The following is a 22,436-nucleotide window of genomic DNA, read 5'->3' as shown; positions in this document are numbered from 1 at the left end:
GGTATGAGAATGATGCTGCCCTCATAAAATGAGTCAGGGAGGATTCCCTCTTTTTCTATCACTTGGAATAGTTTCAGAAGGAATGGTACCACCTCCTCCTTGTACCTCTGGTAGAATTCAGCTGTGAATCCATCTGGTCCTGGACTTTTTTTGGTTGGTAGGCTATTAATTATTGCCTCAATTTCAGAGTCTGTTATTGATCTATTCAGGAAATCAACTTATTCCTGGTTTAGTCTTGGGAGAGTGTATGTGTCCAGGAATTTATCCATTTCTTCTAGCATTTTCTAGTTTATTTGCATAGAGGTGTTTATAGTATTCTCTGATGGTAGTTGATATTTCTGTGGGATCAGTGGTGATAACCCTTTATCATTTTTTATTGCATCTATTTGATTCTTCTCTCTTTTATTCTTTATTGGTCTTGCTAGTGGTCTATCAATTTTGTTGATCTTTTCAAAAAACCAGCTCCTGGATTCATTGATTTTTTTGAAGGGTTTTTTTTGTGTCTCTATCCCCTTCACTTCTGCTCTGATCTTAGTTATTTCTTGCCTTCTGCTAGCTTTTGAATGTGTTTGCTCTTGCTTCTTTAGTTCTTTTAATTGTGATGTTAGGGTGTCAATTTTAGATCTTTCCAGCTTTCTCTTGTGGGCATTTAGTGCTATAAATTTCCCTCCACACACTGCTTTAAATGTGTCCCAGAGATTCTGGTATGTTGTGTCTTTATTCTCATTGGTTTCAAAGAATATCTTTATTTCTGCCTTTATTTCATTATGTACCCAGTAGTCATTCAGGAGCAGGTCGTTCGGTTTCCATGTAGTTGAGCAGTTTTGAGTGAGTTTCTTAATCCTGAGTTCTAGTTTGATTGCACTGTGGTCTGAGAGACAGTTTGTTATAATTTCTGTTCTTGTACATTTGCTGAGGAGTGCTTTACTTCTGACTATGTGGTCAATTTTGGAATAAGTGCAATGTGGTGCTGAGAAGAATGTATATTCTGTTGATTTGGGGTGCAGAGTTCTGTAGATGTCTATCAGGTCCACTTGGTGCAGAGTTGAGTTCAATTCCTGGATATCCTTGTTAACTTCCTGTCTCATTGATTTGCCTAATGTTGACAGCGGGGTGTTAAAGTCTCCCATTATTATTGTGTGGGAGTCTAAGTCTCTTTGTAGGTCTCTAAGGACTTGCTTTATGAATCTGGGTGCTCCTGTCTTGGGTGCATATATATTTAGGATAGTTAGCTGTTCTTGTTGAATTGATTCCTTTACCATTATGTAATGGCCTTCTTTGTCTCTTTTGATCTTTGATGGTTTAAAGTCTGTTTTATCAGAGACTAGGATTGCAACCCCTGCTTTTTTTTGTTTTTCATTTGCTTGGTAGATCTTCCTCCATCCCTTTATTTTGAGCCTATGTGTGTCTCTGAACATGAGATGGGTCTCCTGAATGCAGCACACTGATGGGTCTTGACTCTATCCAATTTGCCAGTCTGTATCTTTTAATTGGAGCATTTAGCTCATTTACATTTAAGGTTAATATTGTTATATGTGAATTTGGTCTTGTCATTATGATGGTAACTGGTTATTTTGCTCATTAGTTGATGCAGTTTCTTCCTAGCATCAATGGTCTTTACAATTTGGCATGTTTTTGCAGTGGTTGGTACTGGTTGTTCCTTTCCATGTTTAGTGCTTTCTTCAGGAGCTCTTGTAAGGCAGGCCTGGTGGTGACAAAATCTCTAAGCATTTGCTTGTCTGTAAAGGATTTTATTTCTCCTTCACTTATGAAGCTTAGTTTGGCTGGATATGAAATTCTAGGTTGAAAATTCTTTTCTTTAAGAATGTTGAATATTGCCCCCCACTCTCTTCTGGCTTGTAGAGCTTCTGCTGAGAGATCCGCTGTTAGTCTGATGGGCTTCCCTTTGTGGGTAACCCAACCTTTCTCTCTGGCTGTCCTTAACATTTTTTCCTTCATTTCAACTTTGGTGAATCTGACAATTAAGTGTCTTGGAGTTGCTCTTCTCAAGGAGTATCTTTGTGGTGTCCTCTGTATTTCCTGAATTTGAACGTTGGCCTGCCTTGCTAGGTTGGGGAAGTTCTCCTGGATAATATCCTGAAGAGTGTTTTCCAACTTGGTTCCATCCTCCCCATCATTTTCAGGTACACCAATCAGATGTAGATTTGGTCTTTTAACATAGTCCCATATTTCTTGGAGGCTTTGTTCATTTCTTTTTACTCTTTTTTCTCTAAACTTCTCATCTCGCTTCATTTCATTCATTGGATCTTCAACCACTGATACCCTTTCTTCCAGTTGATCGAATTGGCTACTGAAGCTTGTGCATGTGTCAGGTTCTTGTGCCATGGTTTTCAGCTCCATCAGGTCATTTAAGGTCATTTTTGAGATGGAGTTTTGGTCTATCACTCAGGCTGGAGTGCAGTGGCCCGATCTTGGCTCACTGCAAGCTCTGCCTCCCAGGTTCATGCCATTCTCCTGCCTCAGTCTCCCGAGTAGCTGGGACTACAGATGCCCGCCACTATGCCCGGCTAATTTTTTGTATTTTTTTTTTTTAGTAGAGACGGGGTTTCACTATGTTACCCAGGATGGTCTTGATCTCCTGACCTCATGATCTGCCCACCTCAGCCTCCCAAAGTGCTGGGATTACAGGCGTGAGCCACTGCACCCGGCCAGAAAAAAATTTAATTATTTTATTCCCAGCCTACACCCTAAATATATACAATTTTTATTTGTCAATTTAAAAATAATTAAGGCACAGGGCACAGTGGCTCATGTCTATAATCCCAGCACTTTGGGAGGCCAAAGTGGATGGATTGTCTGAGGTCAGGAGTTTGAGACCAGCCTTACCAACATGGCAAAACCCCGTCTCTACTAAAAATACAAAAATTAGCCAGGCATGGTGGTGCATGCCTGTAATCCCAGCTACTTGGGAGGCTGAGGCAGGAGAATGGCTTGAACCCAGGAGGCAGAGGTTGCAGTGAGCTGAGATGGCGCCATTGCACTCCAGCCTGGGAGACAAGAGTATAACTACATCTCAAACAAAACAAAACAAAAATAATAATTAAGGCTGGCGTAATGGCTCATGCTTGTATCCCAGCATGTTGGGAGGCTGAGGTGGACAGATCACCTGAGGTCAGGAGTTTAAGACTGGCCTGGGTATCATGGGAAAACTGAATCTCTACAAAAAATACAAAAATTAGCTGGGTGTAGTGGTATGCACCTGTAGTCCCAGCTACTTGGAAGGCTACTTGGGAGGATCACTTGAACCGGGGAAGTCGAGGCTGTAGTGAGCCAAGATTGCGCCACTGCACTGCAGCCTGGGTGACAGAGCAAGACCTTGTCTCAAAAAATAGTAATAATAATAATAATAATAATAAAATAGCTGTTCTAGGATAATCAATAAAAATAGTAAAAGAGTGTATAATTGGGCTGGATGCAGTGGCTCACACCTGTAATCCCAGCACTTTGGGAGGCCAAGGTGGGCAGATCACAAGGTCAGGAGTTCGAGACCAGCCTGGCCAATATGGTGAAACTCCATCTCTAATTAAAAAAAAAAAAAAAAAAAATTAGTCAGGCGTGTTGGCATACGCCTATAATTCCAGTTACTTGGGAGGCTGAAGCAGGAGAATCGATTGAACCTGGGAGGTGGAGGTTGTAGTGAGCCGAGATCACACTACTGCACTCCAGCCTGGTGACAGAGCGAGACTCCGTCTCAAAAAAAAAAAAAAAGACTTTAGTCTGCATGAGAAGTGCATGCATTGCCAACATGGTACCTACTGACTGTAGTTTCAGTAGCTCTCTCTTGTTTCCCTAGCTGGGTGTCTGCATTACACCATGGTGCCCAAAGGCAAAGTGGGCCCAGGAGAGAAGAAGCAGATATTCGAAGAGAACAGAGAGACCCTGAAGTTCTACCTGTAGAGTATATTGGGGGCCAAGGTCATTTTTCTCCTTTATTTCTAAGGGAAGAGACGACCCCTCATATTGTCTTATGCCCAATTTCTGCCTCCAAAGAAAGAAGAAGTAAAAACTAAAAGGCAGAAATGGAATTCACAGGCAGATAGCCCAGCATTGAACCCTGAGCTTGGTAGTTAAAAATCAGCCCCTGACCTAACTGCTTGTTTTATCTATAGATTTCAGACGTTAGATTTCAGACATTGTATGGAAAAGCATCGTGAAAATCCCCATCCTGTTCGTTCCGTTCTGATTATCGGTGCATGCAGCCAGCCCCCAGTCATGTACCTACTGCTTGCTCAATCAATCACGACCCTCTCACGTGGACCCCCCTAGAGTTGTAAGCCCTTAAAAGGGACAGGAATTGCTCGCTCGGGGAGCTCGGTTTTTGGAGACGTGAGTCCACCGATGCTCCCATGCTCTCCTTTCCTTCTACAACTCGGTGTCTGAGGGGTTCTTGTCTGCGGCTCGTCCTGCCACATTTCTACTAATACTGCCTGTCTTAATACTCTCTTGTGATATTAATACTCTCTTGTGACCTTGTGACCTTGATACTCTCTTATGACCTTGGTCTTCTACTCAACTGCCTCATTTTGGGCCTGGTTGGCCCTGAGCTTTAGTTTTTAGCCAGCGGATCACGAGGTCAGGAGTTTGAGATCAGTCTGGCCAACATAGTGAAACCCTGTCTTTACTAAAAATACAAAAAATACTAGCCGGGCGTGGTGGCGGGCACGTGTAAATCCAGCTATTCGGGAGGCTGAGGCCGTAGAATCACTTGAACCCGGGAGGCGGATGTTGCAATGAGCCGAGATTGCTCCACTGCACGCCAGCCTGGTGACAGTGTGAGACTCCATCTCAAAAATAAATAAATAAATAAAAATAAAATAAAATAACACATATGGGACAGGTATGGTGGCTCACACCGCCTCAGTCTCCCAGTGTGCTGAGATACAGGCGTGAGCCACCATGCCCGGCCAGCCTTAATTATTATTATTTTTGTTTTGTTTGTTTGAGACGGAGTTTTGCTCTTGTATTCCCAGCACTTTGGGAGGCTGAGGCTGCAGGTGGATTACTTGAGGCCGGGAGTTCAAGACCAGCCTGGCCAACATAGCGACATCCCATTTCTATTAAAAATATAAAAATTAGCCAGGCTTGGTGGCGTATGCTTGAAATTCGAGCTACTAGGGAGGCTGAGGCAGGAGAATGGCTTGAACCCGAGAGGTGGAGGTTGCAGGGAGCCAAGATCATGGCACTGCACTCCAGCCTGGGCCACAGAGCGAGACTGTGTCTCAAAAAGTAAATAAATAAATAAAATAAAATAAAACAAAAACACATAGGGCCGGGTGGCTCACTCCTGTAATCCCAGCACTTTGGGAGGCTGAGGCAGGTGGATCCTGGAGATCAGAAGTTCGAGACCAGCCTGGCTAACATGGCAAAACCCTGTCTCTACTAAAAATACAAAAATAAAAATTAGCCAGGCATGGTGGTGCATGCCTGTAGTCTCAGCTACTCGGGAGGCTGAGGCCAGAGAATCGCTTGAACCCAGGAGGCAGAGGTTTCAGCGAGCCGAGATGGTGCCACTGCACTTCAGCCTGGAAGACAGACAGAGGCTCTGTTTAAAAAAAAAAAGAAGAAGAAGGAAATAATAAATCTAAGAACAGAAACTAGTGAAACAAAAAACAAACATAGAATAGTATAAATCAACAAAGCAAAAAGTTGGTTTGTTTAAAAGAACTAGGATTAATAAACATTTTTTTTTTTTTTTGAGATGGAGTCTTGCTCTGTCGCCCAAGCTGGAGTGCAGTGGCGTGATCTCGGCTCACTGCAACCTCTGCCTCCCGGGTTCAAGCCATTCTCCTGCCTTAGCCTCCTGAGTAGCTGGGACTACAGGCAAGTGACAGCATGCTCGGTTAATTTTTTGTATTTTTAGTAGAGACGGGGTTTCACCTTATTAGCCAGGATGGTCTCAATCTTCTGACCTCGTGATCCGCCTGCCTCGGCCTTCCAAAGTTCTGGGATTATAGGCGTGAGCCACTGCGCCCGGCCTATATTTCTTTTTTTTTTTTTTTAGTGTACTCATTTCATCAGAAAATTAGGTAAACCTCGGATCACAAAGCCATAGCAAAATAATTTTGCAAGGTTAGAATGTGGTCAAGAAACCAGTTACAATTTAACTGGATTAGACTTCGACACAGTGTTCCTCTAAATAACCTTCATTTAGGAATATTACATTCCGCCATTATCTGGAAAGACAACAAATACTTTTCCTTTTTTATTTTATGATTGTAATTATTATTTTTTTTTGAGACAGAGTCTCACTGTGTCCCCCAGGCTGGAGTGCAATGGTGCCATCTCAGCTCACTGCAACCTGTCTCCTGGGTTCAAGTAATTCTTGTGCCTCAGATTCCCAAGTAATTAGAATTACAGGCACGTGCCACCATGCCTGGCTCATTTTTGTATTTTTAGTAGAAACAGGGTTTTCACCATGTTGGCCAGGATGGTATTTGAACTCCTGATCTCAGGTGATCCGTCTGCCTCGGCCTCCCAAAGTGCTGGGATTACAGGCTCATGCCACCACACCTGGCTAATAAATACACTTTTTTCTGTCACTGAAGAAGAAATTTCCCCTCTTGATGGGCCGACACTATTTTGTTTTTACTGCTTTTTTCCCTTTTCCTTTACTTGGTTTCCCCTTTTCATGGAGCTTCTTTTATTTATTTATTTTCTTCTTTCTTTACCGAGGCAACCAAGTTACACAGAGCTTCTTTAATTTCCCATTTAGAAAAAAAAGTGCAGCTCACTGCCAGCGCTCATTTAATTTTACATAAACAGGCTCTCTGAGGCTGAAGCAAATCTGACTGATTTTCAATATGAAAATAAAATATCAAAACTGTTCTTGGAGTTATTTCTGAACAGAGTTAACATCAGAATCGTCTGAATCATCAGAATCATCTATTTCAGAAAAACCCGATTCATCAAATGAATCTTCAGCCAACAACTGTTCCAGAACGATGTTAACATCACGCATAGGAATGCTACATTTTCTAGGATTTGACATTTTCAGTGATCGAGAATTACTATGTTTTGTAAATGGAAATACCACTACTAAAAACAGAATGCTATAAATAGAACGATGGCTTTTGTTTCCAAAGATGTGATATACTAGAATGATGCAAAATAATAATAAAAGCAAGATATTTCCTGGCAAAGTTATCTTGAGGTAAACACTGCAACCACAAGCACTGCTGGCAAATATTCCTGGGGCAGACAGGAAAAGGGTTAAACACATTTGTTTATCCTTAAAATGTTTTTTTTGTTTTTGTTTTTGTTTTTTTTGAGAGATGTGGTGTCTTTGTGGGCCAGGTTGGTTGGTCTCTCTTTTTTTTTTTTTTTTTTGAGATGGAGTTTTGCTCTTGTCGCCCAGGCTGGAGCGCAGTGGCACTATTTCTCGACTCACTGCCACCCCTGCCTCCCGGGTTTAAGCAATTCTCCTGCCTCAGACTCCCGAGTAGCTGGGACTACAGGCGCCCGCCACCATGCCCAGCTAGTTTTTTTTGTATTTTTAGTAGAGACAGGATTTCACCGTGTTAGCCAGGATGGTTTCAATCTCCTGACCTCGTGATCTGCCCGCCTTGGCCTCCCAAAGTGCTGGGGTTTACAGGCGTGAGCCATCGTGATTGGCCAATGATGACTTTTAAGAAAAAGCAGTGGCTGGGCGCGGTGACTCATGCCTGTAATCCCAACACTTTGGGAGGCCAAGGCAGGCAGATCACCTGAGGTCAGGAGTTCGAGATCAGTCTGACCAACATGGAGAAACCTCGTCACTACTAAAAATACAAAATTAGCAGTCTGTGGTGGTGCATGCCTGTAATCCCAGCTATTCGGGAGGCTGAGGCAGAAGAATCGCCTGAACCTGGGAGGCGGAGGTTGTAGTGAGCCGAGATCACACCACTGCACTCCAGCCTGGGTGACAAGAGCTAAACTCTGTTTCAAAAAGAAAAAAAGTCATTACTGAGTGAAGATGCAGCTTCACTGGCAGAAGATATTTGAATTACACATACCCAAACAATTTACATTGGAATATATAAATAACTACAAATAAGTAAAAGGCAATCTTCCATCTAAAAATTGGGCATAAGATTTTAATGGGCATTTCAAAAAAGATGATATCCAAAGGGCCAATAAATATGAAATATATTTAACCACAGGGAAATGTACATTAAAACCACAAGTAGACACTACTACATACTTACTAGAGGAACTAAAATAGACTGGCAATACCAAGTGTTGGCAAGAATGTGAAGCAACTGTGACTTTTATATTTTGCTGGTGGGATTGTAAATTGGTTCACGCACTTTTTAAAAACTTGTTTTAAATTTTTTTTTTAAGCCAGTCATATTTAGCAGTGTTTTTGTTTTATTAAGAGACAAGGTCTCATTACGTTGTCCAGGTTGGTCTTGAGTTCCTGGGCTCAAGCCATCCTCCCCGCTTGTACTCCCAAAGTGCTAGAATTACAGGAGTGATCACTGACCATGCCTGGTGGGTTCATACACTTTGGAAAATAGTTTGGCAGCATCTACCACTGTATTAGCTAAAAGTATGCCCACCCTATGACCAGAAAATTAACTTCTTAGGTGAGAGAAGTACGTGCATATATCCATCAAAAGACATGTTCAAGATTATTTACAGCAACTTTATTCACGGCAGCCAAAATGTCAAAATAGCTCAAGAGTATCAACTGGAGAATAAACAAATTTTATACTCATATAATGAGGTAATATATGGCAATAGAAAGAATGAGCAATAGATAACCCAACAGCATGAATTAATCTCACATTCATTCTGCTGAACAGAATAAGCCAGATACAAAAGGTAACTTTGTATATGACTTCATTTATGCTAGAATCAAGAGAGGCAAAACAAATCCATGGTTAAACTTTCAGGGGGTGGAGGGGTGGGGGTAGGGAGGAACCATCTGGGATATCTTTATTAGATAGAGAAATGTTCTGGCCGGGCGCGGTGGCTCATGCCTGTAATCCCAGCACTTTGGGAGGCCGAGGCAGGTGGATCACGAGGTCAAGAGATCGAGAAGAGACCATCCTGGCCAACATGGTGAAACTCGTCCCTACTAGAAATGCAAAAATTAGCCAGGTGTGGTGGCATGCACCTGTAGTCCCAGCTACTCGGGAGCCTGAGGCAAGAGAATTGCTTGAATCTGGGAGGCAGAGGTTGCAGTGAGCCAAGATCGTGCCACTGCACTCCAGCCTGCCAACAGAGCGAGACTGTCTCAAAAAACAAACAAACAAAAAAACAAATGTTCTATATCTTGCTGAGCTCAGTGGCTCACACCTGTAATTCCAGCCCTTTGGGAGGCCAAGGCAGGCGGATCACCTGAGGTCAGGAGTTCAAGACCAGCCTGACCAACATGGAGAAACCCCGTCTGTACTAAAAATACAAAAATTAGCTGTGCGTGGTGGCACATGCTTGTAATCCCAGCTAATCCGGAGGCTGAGGCAAGAGAATCGCTTGAATCCAGGAGGTGGAAGTTGCAGTGAGCCGAGATTGAGGCATTGCACTCCAGCCTGGGCAACAAGAGTGAAACTCCGTCTGGAAAAAAAAAAAAGAAAGAAATGTTCTATATCTTAATCTGGGTGGTGCTTTCCTGGATGTATTCCTATGCAAAGCTTTATTGAACTATGCACTTCCTATTAACGCACTTCACAGCTATGTATAATATATTTTAATAAAAAGGTATATAAAAATACTATTTGGCCGGGTACCGTGGCTCATGCCTGTAATCCCAGCACTTTGGGAGGGCAAGGCAGGTGGATCACTTGAGGTCAGGAGTTCAAGACCAGCCTGATAAACATGGTGAAACCCCACCTCTACTAAAATACAAAAATTAGCCAGGTGTGGTGGTGCACACCTGTAATCCCAGCTACTCAGGAGGCTGAGGTAGTAGAATTGCTTGAACTTGGGAGACGGAGATTGCAGTGAGTCAAGATGGCACCACTGTACTCCAGCCTGGGCTACAGAGCGAGACTCCATCTCAAAAACAAACAAACAATCAAACAAACAAACATCCCTTTGTGTCCTGTCTCAGACACTATTCCCCATCCCCCAAAGGAAGCCTGTATCCTGATCCCCAACACTATAGATCATTTTTGCACCTTATATAAATGGAATCACGTAGTATATACTATTTTGTAATGTGCGTCTGTGCGTCTTTTATGTTCATGAGATTTACCATTACATGCTGTATAAAAATAGGTAGTGGGCCAGATGAGACCTGAGGGCAATGGTTTTTCTTTTTCTTTTTGGAGACAGAGTCTTGTTGTGTCACCCAGGCTGGAGTGCAATGGCATGATCTCGGCTCACTGCACTCTCCGCCTCCTAGGTTCAATCGATTCTCATGCCTCAGCCTCCCGAGTGGCTAGGATTACAGGCGTGAGCTACTACACCTGGATAATTTTTGTATTTTTAGCAGAGATGGGGTTTCACAATGTTGACCAGGTTGGTCTCAAACTCCTGAGCTCAGATGATCTGCCCGCCTCAGCCTCCCAAAGTGCTGGGATTACCAGAGTGAGCCACCACGCCCGGCCCTTTTTGAAGACAAAGTCTCACTCTATCGCCCAGGCTGGAGTGCAGTGGTGCTATGGCTCATGCCTGTAATATCAGCACTTTTGGAGGCTGAGGTGGGCAGATCACTTGAGGTCAGGAGTTCAAGACCAGCCTGGGCAACATGGTGAAACCCCATCTCTACTAAAAATACAAAAATTAGTTGGGCATGGTGATGTGGGCCTGTAATCCCAGCTACTTGGGAGGCTGAGGCAGGAGAATCACTTGAAACTGGGAGGCAGAGGTTGAAGTCAGCCAAGATCATGCTGCTGCACTCCAGCCCGGGTGACAGAGACCCTGTCTGAAAACAAACAAACACACACACACTCCAAATGGCAGGTGCATGAGCTTTAGCTCAGCTATCTGCAGTTGTCTTTGGGTAATGGGGGTGTCAAGTGGCAATGTTCCAAGTCTGACTTATCTTGAGGGAACTAAATGGCTGTTATCATCCCCAGACCTCACGTCTACATTCTGCCCGATTCAGAGCAAGGGAGGGGAGCGTCTCCTGTGCCGTCCACCCACTCTGTCCTTGATCAAACCGAGCCCTTTGACCAGGGAAGTGCTGTGCCCTGTTTGTGCATGCTTGTGGGTGCAGGGAAGACACAGATGGAGAGAGATCCCCTGACTAGCTTACATCAACCTGGTTCATCCCTGGAACTTGGGATGGAGTCAAACCCAACAACCCCTGGGCCTGCTCCAATGAAGACAGGGAGTGTTTATCAATGAGCAGTGACAATTACTACCACTCCTGAGAGCAGATGAATAGGTTTCAGATGTGGGGTTTCTCTAGGTCAGCAGAAAGCACCCGATCCCAAATGACAGAGGAGCAGTGTGTGTTAAATAAATGTGTGCACATGTGTGAATAATTCAGGGTCCTCTAACCATGAGGCCCGGGACAAGAACCACACTTACCCACATCAAGTCAATGCTCTTGTCTGCAAGAACATTGTTTATTGTGGCTGGAGCCCAGATAATAAGGAGAAAGTGGCAAGAGATGAGGCAGGTGACAAAAGCAGGGTGACTTCTGGAGAACCCTTTTCTCGGTGATGGCATTTCAGCCTTATCCTGGGAATAAGCCAGAGCCCTGAGGGGTTTTAAACCCAATGACTTTAGGGGTCTTTCTTCCCATGCTACCATTTCCCATGGTTCAAAGGTTAACAATAAGGCTAACTTCCAATTTATTCAATTCTCAAGTTATTTATTCAATAATCTAGAGTTCTTCCTCTCTACTTCCCTCACCTCCTCTTCAGTACCTTGTTGTGGGTGGAGCTCCAGGAAGAGGATGGGGTGTGGTGCCTGGAGGCGGAAGTGTGTATCTTGATTGTTTAACCTGGGAACCCTGCGGGCAGAGGGCGTAGGGGTTGAGAGAGGAAAGGAAGGCGCTAGGAAGGCACTGGAAAGACCCCGTAAGCCGGGCAGCTCCTAAACCACAGCTAAGCATGTCTGGAGGAGAAGACTGATTCCGAAAGCAATGAGGAAATGATTAGTTGTTTCATAGTGGGTTGTCTGGAGCTGTAGACACACAGGCATTTTTGTACACAGGTAAACACAGGCCTGTTCTGTTATTGACCACACGTTTGTATGAAGCCTCAAACTCACGTGTCCTCCTGCTCATGGCAACCTCCACCTCCTGGCAACCTCCACCTCCCGCGTTCAAGCGATTCTCCTGCCTCAGTCTCCCAGGTAGCTGGGATTATAGGCAAGTGCCACCATGCCTGGCTAATTTTTGTATTTTTAGTAGAGATGAGGTTTCACCACGTTGGCCAGGCTGGTCTTGAACTCCTGACCTTAGGTGATCCACCCGCCTCAGCCTCCCAAAGTGCTGGAATTACAGGTGTCAGCCACTGCACCCAGCTTCTCTGAAGTATTATTTGATACTTTTCTTTTGAAGTTTTCTTCTTCCTGTATAGAATCTATTTCTGAAAATTGCTTTTCAGTCTGCTTTTTGCTCATTTGTTTTTATCGTCCATGCTTGAGGTTTTTTCAGCTGTCTGGTGATCTTTGATTATTTATAAGACAGGCAAATATCTGTTAAGTCCTTAAACATATGGTTCACTCAAGTTAGGATCATTTTAGGAGGTTTTCTTTACAAAATGGCCATTTACAAAGACAGAGTATAGGAGAGCTATAACCTCTGGTTGAGAGACACAGGCAGCCAAAGGTGACCCCTAAGAGAGGAACCAGAGGAACAGATACCTTGATCTCACTCTCCTCCTCCCTCTGGGCTTCTTCCTGGGTTCTGTGTTGTCTAGACCAACTGCAAGTCAGAGGGTGTGGGGTATTGCTCATGTGGTCTCTTCCTGGAATACCCCCAGTGCAGAGGGCCAGGCAGCGTGGGTGGGGAGAAGCAAAGAGAAAGCTCTGATATGGGAACGAAGGCGCTGACTGGAAGCTCACGTGGCGAGCATCTGGACGGGACTGTTTGCCGGGGGAATCCCCACATGTCTGGATCTTTAGGTCTTTCCTCTGGGGTCAGTCAGGTTACCCAGAGAAGAATCTCCTTCTAGGAGGGAACAGGCCAGGCTGCCAGTGTTCTGGCCCCCGAAAGGAGGCAGAGGGCTGTGGGTCTCAGCCGGGGGCATTCGGCATACACAGTCCCTTAGTTCCCTAGTTTACAAGCCATAGCCATGCTGTCAAATGTGCCTGATATCACCCAGTTCAGAGACCCTCTGTTTTATTCTGTACAGAGAACAAGCTTGCAGATTTCTGTGGGAGGAAGGGAGGGGTAGTTACTCAGTAATGAAGGATGCTTCTCAAACAGCTTTCAACCAGTCCTCCTTGTTCACACATTCACACATTCTGAGACACATAAACTCAGTTCCAGAGGTGCTTGGAGCTGACAGCTCATGAACATTTTGAGGATTTTATGAATAGGTGGGTTGCTTCTCAGTTTTCTCTGCTGGCCATTTAGGATTTGGCTTGTTTTTCTTTTTCTTTTCTTTCCTTTCTTTTTTTTTTTTTTTTTGAGTCAATATTCTCGCTCTGTTGCCCAGGCAGTAGCATGATCTTGGTTTGCTGCAACCTCCACCTCCCGGGTTCAAGAGATTCTCCTGCCTCAGCCTCCCAAGTAGCTAGGGCTACAGGCGTGCACCACCACACCCAGCTAATTTTTGTACTTTTAGTAGAGAGGGAGTTTCACCACGTTGGCCAGGCTGGTCTTGAATTCCTGACTTCAAATGACCCGCCTCCTCGGCTTCCCAGAGTGCTGGGATTGTAGGCATGAGCCACTGTGCCTGGCCAGGATTTGGATATTTCGAGTTGCCTACATCAGTTGCCACCTAAACCCAGAGGGTTTTCTGGTTCCTGGGCTACATCTGGAATTTTCAAATCTTCTTTGGCTGAAACACAGTATATTTGAGAGAGGGCTTGCAAGAAAGAGGAAGAAAAGGCATCCTGGGGCCAGACTGGGAAGTGTTTGAGTAGATTGTACTTTTTTTTTTTTTGAGATGGAGTTTTGCTCTTGTTGCCCAGGATGGAGTACAATGGAGTGATCTCGGCTCACTGTAACCTCCGCCTCCCAGGTTCAAGTGATACTCCTACCTCAGCCTCCCGAGTAGCTGGGATTACAGGCATGTGCCACCATGCCAGGCTAATTTTGTATTTTTAGTAGAGATGGGGTTTCACCATGTTGGTCAGGCTGGTCTCGATCTCTTGACCTCATGATCCGCCCGCCTTGGCCTCCCAAAGTGCTGGGATTACAGGCCTGAGCCACCGTCCGGCCTAGAGTTTTCTACATATAAGAGATCATGTCATCTGTGAGCAGAGATAATTTTACTTCTTTCTGGCCGGGCGCGGTGGCTCACGCCTGTAATCCCAGCACTTTGGGAGGCTGAGGCGGGCGGATCACAAGGTCAAGAGATTGAGAACAAGGTGAAACCCCGTCTCTACTAACAATACAAAAAGTTAGCCGGGCTCAGTGGCGGGCGCCTGTAGTCCCAGCCACTCGGGAGGCTGAGGCGGGAGAATAGCGTGAACCCGGGGGACCGAGCTTGAGTGAGCCAAGATGGCGCCACTGCACTCCAGCCTGGGCAACAGGACGAGACTCTGTCTCAAAAAAACAAAAAACTTTTTTACTTCTTTCTTTCCAATTTGGATGCCTTTAATTTCTTTTTCTTGCCTAATTGCTCTGGCTAGAAATTGTTATATTATGTTGAACAGAAGTGGCAAAAGTGGGCATACTTGTCTTATTTCAGATCTTAGAGAGAAAAGCTTTTATTCCTTCACCATGAAATATGATTTAGCTGTGGGTTTTTAAAAATACGGCCTTCATTCTTCCTTCCACATTTATTAAATAGAGACCTTGAATAAAGTCATGAATATTATTTTTTATTCATAAAACAATTATTTATTGAGTGTCTACTCTGTGTCTAGTATTGTTTTATGCACTGAAGATAAAGCAATGGCTAGACAGACACAGTGCCCATGGGAATGTGTTGAAGGGTTTTAAGCAGAAAAATAACACGATTTAATTTACATATTTTTAAAGCATCCTGTGAAATGTGGAGAATAGATTGAAGCGGAAATACTTAATGGGAAAAATCAGTGGTTAATACTTTAGAAGTCTGAGAGAGATGGTAGTAACTTGGACATGTATGGTAGCAGTGAATGCAGAGAGAGGCAGATGGATTTGAAATCTCTTCTCGGCCGGGCGCGGTGGCTCAAGCCTGTAATCCCAGCACTTTGGGAGGCCGAGGCGGGCGGATCACAAGGTCAGGAGATCGAGACCACAGTGAAACCCCGTCTCTACTAAAAATACAAAAAATTAGCCGGGCGCGGTGGCGGGCGCCTGTAGTCCTAGCTACTCAGGAGGCTGAGGCAGGAGAATGGCGTGAACCCAGGAGGCGGAGCTTGCAGTGAGCCGAGATCGCGCCACTGCACTCCAGCCTGGGCAACAGCGTGAGACTCCGTCTCAAAAAAAAAAAAAAAAAAAAAAAAAAAGAAATCTCTTCTCGAGGTTGAAGCAACATTGTAAGAACTGGATGACAGAGGAGAGGAAGAAGGAGGAGTTAAGGATGATTCTTAGGTTTCTAACATGAGCAAATGGTGGGGCAAATCCCTTAGATAGAGAACATAAGGGGAGAGCAAGTAGGGACAGGAAGATAAAGCTCAGGTTTGGGTATGTTGAGTTTGAGATGTGTATGAGATCTCCAATTGCAGATGTCAGGCAGGTAGTGGTAGCACAGGGAAAGTTGCTTCTTAAGATGGAAGAGACTAGAGCATGTTAAATGCTCATCAGTAGGATTCATTGGAGAGGGAGAGGTTTAACACAGGAGAAGAGGGGATAATTCACAGCTTAAGGCTCTAGAGAAGGGGGGTAGGAGTAATCCTTGGAGGTATTAGCATTAGGTGAGAAGGGCAAAATCTGTGCCTTATTTGTCTTTGAATTTGTTGTAGTGGGGAGAGGAGCAAAAAAAGTCTGGCACATGGCTGTCATCTAACGAATTATTATCAGGCCGGATGCAGTGGCTCTGTAATCCAGCACTTTGGGAGGCCGAGGAGGGCAGATCGCCTGAGGTCAGGAGTTCGAGGCCAGCCTGGTCAACATGGTGAAACCCCATCTCTACTAAACATACAAAAATTAAATTAGCTTGCCCACCAACACTTGTTATTATATGACTTTTTGATTATAGCAAGTTCAAATACTTTATTTATTTATTTATTTATTTATTTATTTATTTATTTAAGATGGAGTCTTGCACTGTCACCCAGGGTGGAGTGCGGTGGCATGATCTTGGCTCACTATAACCTCGGCCTCCTGGGTTCAAGTGATTCTCATGCCTCAGCCTCCCGAGTAGCTGGGATTACAGACATGCACCACCACATCCGGCTAATTTTTGTATTTGTATTTTTTTTTTTTTTTGAGATGGAGTCTTGCTCTGTGACCCAGGTTGGAGTGCAGTGGCGGTGGGGGATCTCAGCTCACTGCAACCCCCGCCTCCCAAGTTCAAGTGATTCTCCTGCCTCAGCTTCCCAAGTACCTGGGATTACAGGTGTGCATCACCACATCTGGCCAATTTTGTATTTTCAGTAGAGATGGGTTTTCACCATGTTGGCCAGGCTGGTCTTGAACTCCTGACCTCAAGTGTCTTGCCCACCTCAGCCTCCCAAAGTGCTAGGATTACAGGCATGAGACACCGCGTCTGACCTAATTTTTGTAATTTTAGTAGCAATGAGATTTTTCCATGTTGGCCAGGCTGCTCTCAAACTCCTGCCTTCAAGTGATCTGCTTGCCTTGGCCTCTCAAAGTTTTGGGATTACAGGTGTAAGCCACTGCACCCAGTCTTAATTTTATTTTTATTTTTTTACCTTTCCTATGGTGCTGAAAAAGCTTTTAATCTTTATGCTGTATTGCTTCAACTTTGTTAAAATTATGGTCAGCCTAATTCATTTTATGGGCCAGAAAATTGTACAGCATGTTTAGAAAAAAAGACTTATAGGCCAGGCGTGGTGGCTCAAGCCTGTAATCCCAGCACTTTGGGAGGCTGAGACGGGTGGATCACGAGGTCAGGAGATCGAGACCATCCTGGCTAACATGGTGAAACCCCGTCTCTACTAAAAAATACAAAAAAATTAGCCGGGCGTAGTGGCGGGCGCCTGTAGTCCCAGCTACTTGGGAGGCTGAGGTAGGAGAATGGCGTAAACCCGGGAGGCAGAGCTTGCAGCGAGCTGAGATCGCGCCACTGCACTCTAGCCTGGGGGACAGAGCGAGAATCCGTCTCAAAAAAAAAAAAAAAAAAAAAAAAAAAAGACTTATGTAATGGTTAATATAAGTAAGGTTTTTTCCTTGGAGGGAAATTTCACTTAACAGAAAAAAAGTGATTCTAACTGATACCCACCTTCTTCCTCTTCTCCCTGGAATGGATGAGGTTACCATATGTACAGATTATTGTCATTATCAGGCTAACTGAGCATTTACTGGGTGCCAGGACTGTATTAATTACTTTAGGTAGTTTTATCAGTTAATTCTCACAATAACCCTGTGCAGCAGACACTCTTAATATTCTCATTTTATAGAAAAGGAAAGTGAAGTTTAGATAAAATTACAGCATCCAAGGTCCCAGCTGGTCAATGGCAGAGCTAGATTTGAACTCAGGCAGTTTGGCTCAGGAATCTGCTCACATGTCTGTGTCTACATAAATAGCTTGGCATAGACAAGTGATTGCTAAAGAGCATGCTAATAATGAATGCAAATGGAGCACGTGATTGGCACGTGAACGGTAATTATTACTCAACCCTCATTCTGCACAAATCCACGGTGTAATGCAGCCTCTGCCAGGAAGTGTAAGAGCAAATAGCTCACGTGTACTTGTGAAGTCCCAGTTTAGACTATCTTCCAGAAAAGGTAAAATGGCAGGCAGAGGTAGTAACTGCAGGGCCCTAGCTCTGACAACAGATTGCTGTTAACAGCAGAAGCAAACCTGACTGAAACTGTTAAGTCAGCTAGTACAGTAAGTCCTCACTTAACCTTGTTAACAGGTTCTTGAAAACTGCGACTTTAAGCAAAACAACGTATAACGAAACCAATTTTACCATAGGCCAATTGATATAAACTAGAGTTAAGTTTCTACGGCATTTCTGGTCACAAAGACATCACCAAACTTCTAAGTAAGGCCCAAAACACTTCTAATATCAAACATTGAAATAAATGTGAGCTATATATACATTTAAGAAAGATTAATCAAAGTAACGAAGAACATTATGTACCCAGTTATTTCAGTTTAGTGTCTCTGTTGTGGGTGGTGGAGCCTATCACAGCAACTTGGTGCAAGGCAAGAAACAGCCCCAGACAGGACGCTATCCCATCACAGGGTACACACACACACTCCCTCTCTCTCTCTCTCCCCCACCCACCCCCTCTCTCTCTCTGTCTCTCTCAGACCGGGACAGTTTAGACATGCTGATTAACCTAACAGGCACATCTCAGAGTACCAGAAGAAAACCCACACAGGCATTGGGGGAGCATGCAAACTCCACACAGACAGGGGCCCAGGCTGGGAATAGATTTTTTTCCTTATAAAAATTATCATTTAGCCTGGTGTGGTGGCATGCACCTGTAGTCACAGGTACTCTGGAGCCTAAGGCAGAAGAATCGCTTGAATCCAGAAGGCAGAGGTTGCAGTGAGCCAAGATGGTGCCACTGCACCAGCCTGGGCCGCAAAAGAGCAAGACGTCATCTCAAAAAAAATGTTATTTCAGCCAGGCACAGCGGCTCACGCCTGTAATCCCAGCACTTTGGGAGGCCCAGGCGGCTGGATCACCTGAGATCAGGAGTTGGAGACCAGCCTGACCAACATGGTGAAACCCTGTCTGTACTAAAAGTACAAAAATTAGCTAGGCATGGTGGCACATGCCTGTAATCCCAGCTACTCAGGAGGCTGAGGCAGGAGAATCGCTTCAACTCAGGAGGCGGAGGTTGCAGTGAGCCGAGATCGTGCCATTGCACTGTAGCCTGGGCAACAAGAGCGAAACTCTGCCTCAAAAAAAAATATATATCATATATATTATATAAAATATATAATATAATATATAATGTATCATATATAATATATATTATATAATAATATATATGATATATATAATATTATAATATATATTATATAATAATATATATGATATATATTATAATATATATTATATAATAATATATATGATATATATATAATATTATATATATATTATTTTGAAACATTGACCTAAATGATGTCATCGGAGGACCTGCTACCAATGGCCCTTCACGTTAAATCCGTGGATCTTCTGAGAAGGGACCTCACAGAAGAGCTAATGACCAAATTCTACTTCAACATATTCATTTTATGGGTAATATAATGAATTATATTTTAAAAAACATTTGGATGAACTTCTGTGTCTAGAAAGAATATGTTCTGGGAAAGTTTACTTATTTACATTTATTTAACAAACCCTCATATAGAGTTTATCATGTATTGTCATTGTTATAAACGTTTTACATATGTTAACTAATTTAATTCACATTAGAATTCTATGAGGGTATTCCCCCCTATTTTTTAGATGAAGACATTGAGACACAGAGAAGTTAAGTGACTTGTTCAGAGACAAACAGCTGATAAGTGGCAGAACTGAGATTTGAATGCAGGCACTTTGGCTCCAGAGTTTGTATTCATAGAATTATATTGTATAGTCACCAAAAAAAGTCCACTATCTTAAAGGAATCTCATTCTATATCCTTTAAAAATATAAGTTATCTTCCCTTCCCCACCCACTCAATAATGCAATCTGTTTTCTGGATTTCCAAGCATCTAGCTTGTTTAATTTTATAATTGCAATGCTTTATTAAAAATGTGATAAAATATACAAACATGAAATTTCCCGTTTTACCTTATTTATTTATTTAAGATAAGGAAGGTCTTTTTCTGTCTCCCAGGCTGGAGTACAGTGGCGCTGTCATATCTGGCTGCATCCTTGAACTCCTTGCCTCAAGCTATCTTTCCGAGTAGCTGGGACTACAGATGTGTATCACCATGCCCTGCTAATTTTTACATTTTTTGTAGAGATAGGGTCTTGCTGTGTTGACCAGGCTAGCCTTGAACTCCTGGCCTCAAGCAATCCCCCTCACATGGGCATTTTAACCATTTTTAAATGGTTCAGTGGCTTTAAGCACATTCACATTATTGTGAAACTATAACCACTATCCATCTCCAGAACTCTTTTCATCTTGCAAAAACGGAAGCTCTGTACCCATTAAACAATAACTTCCCACTCTCCTCCTACTAACCCCTGGCAGCTACCACTCTGCTTCCTATCTCTATTAATTTGTTTACTCTAGGTACCTCATATAAATGAAATCATATAATATTTGTCCTTTTGTGGCTGGTTTATTTCACTTAGAATAATGTCTTCAAGGTTTATCATGTTGTAGCATATGTCAGAATTTCCTTCCTTTTTAAGACTAAGTAATATTCAATTATATGTACATACCACATTTTGCTTATCCATTCATCTCTTGATGGACTTTTGAATTATTTCTACTTTTTGGCTATTGTAAATAATGCTGCTAAAAATATGGGTGTACAAATATCTGTTCCAGTCCCTGCTTTCAATTTTTTAATGAATATATCCAGAAGTGAAACTGCCAGATTATATGACAATTCTATGTTTAATTTTAATTGCAATGCTGTTTATTTATTTATTTATTTTTTGAGACAGAGTCTCACTCTGTTGCCCAGGCTGGAGTGCAGTGGTGCGATCTCAGCTCACTGTAACCTCCGCCTCCTGGGTTCAAGCAATTCCTGTGCCTCAGCCTCCCAAGTAGCTGGGATTACAGAAATGTGCCACCAAGCCCTGCTAATTTTTGTATTTTTAGTAAAGATGGGTGTCACCATGTTGGTCAGGCTGACCTCGAACTCCTGATCTCATATGATCTGCCCGCCTTGGCCTCCCAAAGTGTTGGGATTACAGGCGTGAGCCATTGTGCCTGGCCTTATTTTTATTTTTATTTTTAAAGACAGGGTCTTGCCCTGTTGCCCAGGCTGGAGTGCCAAAGGTGGAATCATAGGTCACTGCAGCCTTGACCTCCTGGGCTCATGCAGTCCTCCTGCCTCAATTTCCCAAGCAGCTGGGACTACAGGCATGTGCCACCATGCCCAGCTATAACTGTGATGCTTTTTAGCAGTTATAAAATCATAACATTCTCTAAATATTACAAGAAGGGGACAAACTTTATGACCCCTTTCTGAGAATGGTACTAAAAAAAATCCCTTTTCTAGGTGTAAACTCACCTGGTGATGCAACGGGGAGCCACACTGTCATGCTGCTGCAGCCGGGGATGCTGCATTCCTCCACTGTGAAAGTGAGGGTCTCCACGGTCAGGCTGAGGCCCTCAATGGGCCCTGGCTGGAGCCTGACTCTGAGGGATGCCACTGGCCAGACACTGAGTTCTGTTATTAGACCTCTGTCTGCCCACGTAACCTCCTCCCAGGCTGATGAGAAAGCAGGAGGGGAAGGTTTCAGAGAATAAGGAGCACCTTCCTGTAATTATTGATTAACCAGGGACTGGCTCCAGGGCCAGAGGCCAGGGCGGGATCTGCGGGTCAGTCCAGCCCTACCCCACTGCACTTCTCAGAATAATCGTTGTCCCTAAAGATGGATTCACATGGTGAATAGAGAATAAAGTGCATAGTTTTAAACTCTCACAATTGAGAATGGCCCCAACACATCAGCCCAGACCTGGAGGTTGGGGGCAGGGTGGGAATTTAAAAAGACCACTCTGAGTCAGGGTATCTGGGATCTTGACCAGCTCTGTCACCAACTCCCTGTGCCCTCTTTACCAAACAACTTCTCTTCTTGAGGCCTCGCTTCCTTCTCTGAAAAGTGAAGGAGGAGGAGCAGATGATGACCAAGTCCCTTTTGTTTTCCAAAAAACCTTACGTATTTATTCTGTGGAGTCTCCTATAGACTTCTGCTTTTGGCAAACTTTAAGATGCTTCGTCACTTCAGGTGGAAGGTAAGAGAGGACTTACTTGCTGGGAGTCAACCTCGGGCTTCCCCCTTTAGGGGAGACGGAGGGTCCCTGCAGGAACACCCGTGATGGACAGGGTGTCCTACACACCAAGTTCTGCTCTCTGCTCTCCCCTCACAGACTACAGAACACCAAGTGCCTGCTGCCATGGTATGCAGTGTCTTTGGTCCTGGGTGGGCCCACTGAGCCCTTGCTCAGTGAGAGTCCTGGGCCAGGAGCCAGACCTCACCCTAGAGCTGCCAGTTACTGGTAGTGCAGTTTTGAACAAGCCACTTTACCTCTCTTAGCCTCAGTCTACTCATCTGAAAATTAGGGGCAATACCTCCCAGCACTCAGGGTTTAGAATTTCAGAGGAGATTGTGTATATGAAGCA

General features: G+C 43.9%; 1 long non-coding RNA gene across 1 annotated transcript; it reads right to left on the bottom strand.

Annotated features, from left to right (window-relative positions):
* Positions 1 to 8,623: 8,623 nt before the first annotated feature.
* On the bottom strand, positions 8,624 to 21,537 carry LOC141407090 (uncharacterized). The gene is made up of 2 exons (XR_012414298.1): positions 21,324 to 21,537; positions 8,624 to 9,558 (listed from the first exon to the last, which is right to left on the bottom strand). It is a non-coding gene; the product is annotated as an uncharacterized lncRNA (long non-coding RNA).
* Positions 21,538 to 22,436: the final 899 nt, after the last annotated feature.

This window comes from Macaca fascicularis, chromosome 1, assembly GCF_037993035.2.
Source record: "Macaca fascicularis isolate 582-1 chromosome 1, T2T-MFA8v1.1".
Taxonomy (NCBI): Eukaryota; Metazoa; Chordata; class Mammalia; order Primates; family Cercopithecidae; genus Macaca; species Macaca fascicularis.
This window is presented reverse-complemented; position numbering and strand designations above follow the sequence as displayed.